The sequence below is a fragment of the Megalobrama amblycephala genome, linkage group LG3 (genome assembly GCF_018812025.1).
Source record: "Megalobrama amblycephala isolate DHTTF-2021 linkage group LG3, ASM1881202v1, whole genome shotgun sequence".
Lineage (NCBI taxonomy): Eukaryota > Metazoa > Chordata > Actinopteri > Cypriniformes > Xenocyprididae > Megalobrama > Megalobrama amblycephala.
Window position 1 is genome coordinate 27,543,055 of NC_063046.1, and position 7,603 is coordinate 27,550,657.

Consider the following 7,603-nt stretch of genomic DNA (forward strand, 5'->3'; position numbering starts at 1 on the left):
ATAGGCCTTTTCCCTGAATGGTCATGTTCTTGTTGGGCAGATATCAAGACTTTTGGTCAAGTCAAATTCATTTTTATAGTGCTTTATACAATACAGATAGTTCCAAAGCAGCTTTACAGTGATCAACAGGAAAATAATGATTCAATGATGCAAACAAAGTTCAATTCGGCTGTAGAGCAGCTCTAAAAAAGGCAATTGTGTCAAGTCAGTTCAGTGTTGATTTAGTTCTGTCAGGATCACTATAGTAAAAAAGATGACTGGCAGTTAGTAGATTGGCAGTATGGTTCTGTTCTGGGCAAAAAATCCCTGCCCATCCATGCAGCCTAGCACTGATAAGAGCAGGGAGAACAGCAATAACCCCCTTTAGGGTAAACAGAACAGAACCAAGTATTGTAATATCATTAATTTCTTAATGACAATAATTAATGTAACATAATTCAAGAAATTAGTTTCAAAATCAAAAGAAATATCAGAAGGTCAAGTCCTGACTGGACGAAGGAGGAGCTGGGGACGGAGGAGGGTAATTAGCTCCTGAGCAATGTGATAAAGCTGCTGATAATACTGAATGGACTATACGAATGTGATGATAGGCGTCGTATTCCTATAGGTCAGAGTGTCAGCTGATGCAAGCTTGACTAACGTGACCTGCCAGAACTAATGCTATACGCTTGATTTCTGTTCTAAAGATCATCAGTTATTCAATTTTGGTAATATGCTACTGGCCTAAAAAATGACTGACGCTCTCTAAAAAAAAAAAAAAAACATCTGGAAGTATGCCAGGATTAAAAATAAGATGAGCCATCACAAAGTTCATGTCTTAGATGCCAAGGAGAGGAACTTGAGCAAAAATGTGAGCAATGAACTGCAATTTAAGACATATGGAACATTTTTAATTTGATTTTTTTCTTCCATGTTAATTCTGTTGAAGAGATACAGCTGAGGGGTTTTAAAGTGATGAGAGACGCACCTGTTTACTTCGGCACGGATGGCAGGGTCAGGCTGGCAGCCAACGGGCTGTCACCTCCTGAAGCTATCAACCAGTCATTACAAAAAATTGGCATGTTAACATGCCACAGAGGAAATCTCATTGAAATGTCTAGGTTTATAACCCCTTGACCGCTTTGTGACATTTGAGTGTGACTTGTAAAGCAGACCTATGCCTGATCATTCAAGACTTCAGACAATCGTGGTCCTTTTCCATTGTCAGCTCATAACACCTTTCATGAACACGTGAATCAATAAATAACAGAACCTTCTTATTCATTGTTAAAACAAAGAATACTGAGCTGAAAATGTATGGCTGAGGATCTGTTCTGCCTGATCTGTCAGCCCAGACTGAGACCTGTTCATTTTAACTGATTATAATAATAAGATAACCCACATCTTGTGCAGAATTGTCTAAACAAGAAGTCAAAACATATCCATCTTTTTTATCCACAATGCTGAACAAATGTTGCAGCATGCCATTTTAATCATAAAATGATATACATAGCATCAAGCTGGTCATTGTAGTGCATGTGGAATTTTTCATATTTCACTGACTTGGTCTGTATTACGGAAGATGATGAGTATGTCATACAGACTACAACATTCTTACTCTTAATATGACATTATGTTTCGTTTGACATATTAGTTTTTTTCTCTAGTGTAAAGCTTCCCATCTCTTTAGTATGAATGTACATCACTGCAATTCAAGGCAAGACGTTTTGTTTTCTCAGCATTAACGATCTGCAACAGAGCATATCAAACTTTCAGCTTTTTCCTGTCACAGCTTATGTCAAACAGATGCTTCAGATGTTGTAGTATGGATGAAGGATGTTTCAACGCCCCATATCGAAATGCTATTATCGAGTGTCGGTCACATGTCACCACATTTAGAAGCACAGAAATTCTTAAAGAGAATGTGATTTCCACTGGACCTGTCGAGGACAGGTAGAAATATACAGTAGAAATATGAGAAAATATGATATGAAGTACATAAAAAAACATACTTTGGACATCATTGTGTTCCTATTGACCGAGGGACTGAGGGTACAGAAAACAGATGTACAGCAGAAGTGTGTGTCAATATGAGCAATAAAAGGAAAAGTGGTTCTATGCACTGTATCTTTGGTAGGGTGAAAAACAAGTAAATATGCACTGATAGTTTATCTGTCATCACTGTCTGAAATTACAACACAAGACTAAAGTAGTCCTCTCCTTTGGCACAACCTCAACATGCTTTGAAGTATCAAAGGCGTGCTGAATGACTCGCCTGCTGAACAGTGAGGCAACATGTGTCATTTAGGCTTTTTTTCTTTCTCAAGAACTGTGCTTATCTATTCAATCATTTGGATATGGAGTGTGAAAGAACATTGAACAACACAAACAAATGGAAAGAACTGTCTGTGACTGAAGTCAAAAGTCACAATAGCATTTCAAATAAGTTGAAATTACGATGGTCATAATGTTTTTGAAATAATGTCAGCTTGAAGATTCTCGGGGCGCTTATTAACCACAAACGAATGGTGATTTACATATGAAATAACCAAAACACGATTACATTACATTATTGGTAGACCATGTGGAGAACTTTATCAAACCTCAAACAATGCTGGGTGAAATGAACAGAACTTTGCACTCAAATTGACTGTATCAGGAAGACTGTTTTGCATTAAGAGATAATGTTCGGAAGCCACAAATAAAAACTAACCAAACTCAAAACCTGGGGCATAGCGCAGGGAGTTGAAAGGGTGTTGCCCTACGGTAGACGTGGAAAGTCCCCAATTATGTGATAATTCTAGTGAGCGGTTTGGGACATATTTATATTCCTTGCTCAGAGTACTTTTGCATTTACGACATTTCACCACAAACACATTCCTCCAACCCAAGGCAAACGTCAGCCTCCATCATTCAGTCATTCATTCACTCAATCTCATGAAATAAGCCATGATTAATGTGGGACTTGTGAGGAAGTCTTTGGGCTTTAAACTCCCGCTTTAAATGAGATGAGTTAATTACCCTCTCTCTGGATGTTTGTGTATGTATGTGAGGGGGTTCAACATGAATGATAACGATAATAAATCCACACTCAGTGAAAACACTAATTTTCTATAAACATTTATCATTTATGCCTTTAACAGTTAGGGGGTCAAAGTAAGCAATCAAACAGCCTGAGGCTATCCAGATGACTGTCAGCTCTTAATAAGCTTCCTTTTTCCATTGCAATGTGTTCTCAACGGAATGAAACCCCACATGCCGCATAGGTGAGATATCACTGCTAACTTCGGTATACTGTATGGTGGGTATTTGCACAGCTCTTCCCACACATCCACCTACCAAGAGCGCAAGGCCTCATGCTTTAGGAGCTATAATTTTAATCGCTGACCCTATGTATGAAATCAGCAGGTGACAGAGAGGAGAACTAGGCAGGCTTGTCTCTTGAAGTACAGGAGACTCTCAGGCACAGCAGGGTCTGCACAGCTCTGTGTGTTAATCTCTCCTGGGCTACAATTTATGGCCATTATGGCAGTCTATTTTCAGCCCCTGTGATGGATTCTGCTCAATTATTGGCCATTATGGGGACGAGATGGCTTCGCAAGTGTGTTGCAGATTGCTGGGCACCACTGCGACATTCAAGTGAAATCCACTTGGCACACGGAGCAAGTCCTTAGAGACTACAAGAGCGAGTGCAAAGCATCCAGACTTATTATTATATGTTGTATAAGTGGATGAGGTATGTTGATGGGAAGGAAGTAACATGTGACCAAAGAGACAAATAGTAAAAGCATCCCTCGCAGTGCTATTAATCCACACGCCATCGCCAAATTTATGTCACCGTAGTTTGTTGGTTTGTGTGCAGCATGAACACAGAGATGTTCCTCCAGTGCAGGTCGGTCCCAGAATTTATCCTCTGCAGTCTGAGCTCAGCCAGGCTAACTGACAATGAACATTTCCAACAAGACATCCGCAGATCCAGCAAAGACCTGTAGTACTGTGGGAGGACCCTTCAGACAGGTTAATCAAACCGCCTGATCGATTACTCTCAGCCGTCAGGAGATTTATGGGAAATCCTTTGTGAGGTCCAAAGCATGAGGTAATGTAGCACTTAGCAAATGAAATAAAAAGATGCAAAAGCACACAGGGATTTGTATTTCATTTTCAGTGGACGTGTTCTAACTATTTCGCCTTCCGTCTTTACAAAGACTGTTTTCTTTTTTTTCACATATTTACTTAGTCACCGGCAATGACACAGAAATAACACAATAACATTAACGTCTCAACCTTTTGATTAGCTCCCATCTTTGTTGGTTGATGATGCATGTTGTATTATATAAGAGTGACATTATATTAAGGATGCACAGGAAATAATTTGAACTCTCAGCTATGGTTCAAGCAAAAAAATATTCATTCATTCATTCATTCATTCCAACTAGAAAGCCATCCAAACAAGAGCTTCGAACAGGCTATTGTGTTGTGTGTCTGAGAATTCTGAAAGGCATCAGGCAAATAGCATAACATTACCTGACTTGATTGGAAGCTGCACATTCTGTCCAATGCTTCTAAGCATAAAGGATCCTTAGGGAATGTCACCATTGTTATTTCAAATTATTCAGTAATACATATTGCGCTATTCATCTCAAGCTTTAAAAACAAGCTCTCTCCTTAATTATCTTTTCCCACTTGAACGTTCATATTCAGATTTATACTCTCCTCTTTTAGCAGAGATAAATCTATGAATTAGTTCTCCTTTTTCAAGCTGTTTGCATAGAAGTTCAGCAAAGATTTCCTATTTCAAACATCACATCAACAGACCCTACAGCCCTTGTTTCTTAGGTCATCAGCACATTGCACGGCAAGGTGAGTCCCCTCTTTTTTTTACATACAGCAAAACGGGTAAAATGGTTCACAGAGAAGAAAGTTAAATAGAAATTTCTTTAAACTGGTATTTATAGAGATGAAGGAAACAAAAAGAGTTCCTGTTGAAAATGAAAGCTCATACTAAGATCCATTTTGATGATAGTTGGAAGAAAGCAGCTTTTATTGAGAGACTTCACTGTACTTTTTTTTTTTTTTTTTTTTTTGAAAACTGTGATTATTTACTTAAAAACACAAATGATGGGTCTCAAATCATGGGGTTTGGGGAAGACAGGTTTTGAATGAACACAAACAAATAAATTGCTCCATACCTTTGTATGTGGCATTAAAGGCCATATGCTGTGCTTTTTTTGCAATAATCTCAAGAATGCATGAGTCTATGGGAAAAAAAACTTGATGGTTTTCCTCTGTGACACTAAGAGAAGGCCAATGTTCTTTTTAAAGAATTTAAAGAAACTTTTATTGATGTGATGGGTGTTGAACACAGCCAGCTGTTCACACCTTGTGTATGCATCAGAATATATGCATTTCATTGTACTTTCTAAATCAAAAACACTCATTACCTTAGGATCACTGGTGAAGTGTCTTGTATGCGTGCATTTTTTTTTGTTTGTTTTTTTTTGTTTTGCTCTAAAATTATTTTTTAACATCTCAGAATGACCTCTTTGAAACACCTGAGCTCATGGTTCAGGTATGAACAAAGAAGCTTTGAGGAATTCAGCATTTGACGACAGCTCAATGAGATCCTCCACCAGACAGTATGTGTTTTAACCAATAATTGACCTTATACATTTAAAGTTAATATTTGAATCTCTGAAATGGCAAACCCTTTTAGTCATGTATATACCTAAAAATGTGACAGAAAAAGTGTAACACAAGTTATCCAAAGCAACTTACATTCTATCCCCTGGTTTCACAGACGAGGCTTAAGCTAGTCCTAGACTAAAATGCATGTTTGAGTTCTTTTAACTGAAAGTAACTTGTACTGACAGATAAAAATATGACTGTGCCACTGTTTTGTCTCAAGATGCACACCAGTAATGTTTTTTTTTCTAGTGAACGTTTATTAAAACATACTTAAATGCCCAAATTGAACTAAGGCTTAATCCTGGTTTAGGCTAAGCCCTGTCTGTGAAACCGGGCCCATATGTGTTATACATTATACCTGTATACATATGTCAAATCATGATTCGGATCGCGTGTCAAACCGCCAAAACTGCTGAAATCATGTGACTTTGGCGCTCTGAACCGCTGATTCGACACACTGATTCATTATGCTCCGAAGCTTCATGAAGCAGTGTTTTGAAATCGGCCATCGCTATATAAGTCCTTATTTAGTTTTTTTGGTGCACCAAAAATATTCTTGTTGCTTTATAATATTAATATTGAACCACTGTACTCACATGAACTGATTTAAATATGTTTTTAGTACATTAATGGATCTTGAGAGTGGAAATGTCATTGCTGGCTATGGAGGCCTCACTGAGTCATCGGATTTCAACAAAAATATCTTAATTTGTGTTCAGAAGATGAACGAAGGTTGTACGGGTGTGGAACGGCATGAGGGTGAGTAATATGGTGAGAAGCTTCAAAGCGCTCTACACGATCCCAGCCGAGGAATAAGAGTCTTATCTAGCAAAACAATCGGTCATTTTCTTTAAAAAAAAAAAAAAAAAGTATGTACTTTTTAATCACAAATGCACGTCTTGCACTAGCTCTGCAATGTGCATCCACAACTTCATGCATTACGTAACCATGTTGGAAAAGTCACGTGTGATGTAGGTGGAAGTACCTACCCAGTGTTTACAAAGCGAACATGCAAAGAGCCAAATGCCTTTTACAAAACAAAACAAAAAAAAGGTAAAACAATGAAGTCGGATGATTTTCAAGTTGGAGGAGAAAATGAGATGGAGTTTTTTCCCCTACCCTACCCTGCTGCTGGGTCGGTACTTCCACCTACGTCACACCTTTCCAATGTGATTACATAATGCACATCGCAGAGACCCTTATTCCTCGGCTGGGATCGTGTAGAGCCCTTTGAAGCTGCACTGAAAATGCAATTTGGACCTTCAACCCGCTGGTAACCACTGAAGTCCACTATATGGAGAAAAATCCTGTTTTCCTCAAAAACCTTAAAGGGTTATATCACCCAAAACAACAATGTGAAATCAGACATTTTAACAGTGTCTTTAATACATTTCTGGACCTTGAATGACGGTAATTACATTGTTTTTTACGGGGGATTAAAAAAACCTTGGATTTCATCAAAAATATCTTAATTTGTGTTCAGAAGATCTTATGGGTTTGGGACGACACAAGGGTGAGTAGTCATACTTAATGATAGAAATGTCTTTTTGGGTGATCTTACCCTTTAATTTCTTTTCGACAGAAGAAAGACATGAACATCTTGGATGACATGGGGGTGAGTAATTTAATTCTGAAGTGAACTAATCCTTTAAGATGAGGAGTGGAACTTTATTATTATTTTTTTTTTATGAATTTGTTTTTTTTTGGGGGGGGGGGGGGGGGGGATTTGAACGTGTGATTAAATTGAAGATAAGCTAACAAAAGAATACATTTTCTTCTGTTTTACTACTCCTGTGCTTTTAACAAAAAATAATTAGGCTAAAAATGAGTGCTTATGAAATATGAACATTATTGTTTTCTGACCTCAGTAGTTTTAGTAATTTTTCAGTAATTTTTTTAAACCCTTTTTTAAATTTTAAAAGTATTTTAACTATTCAGT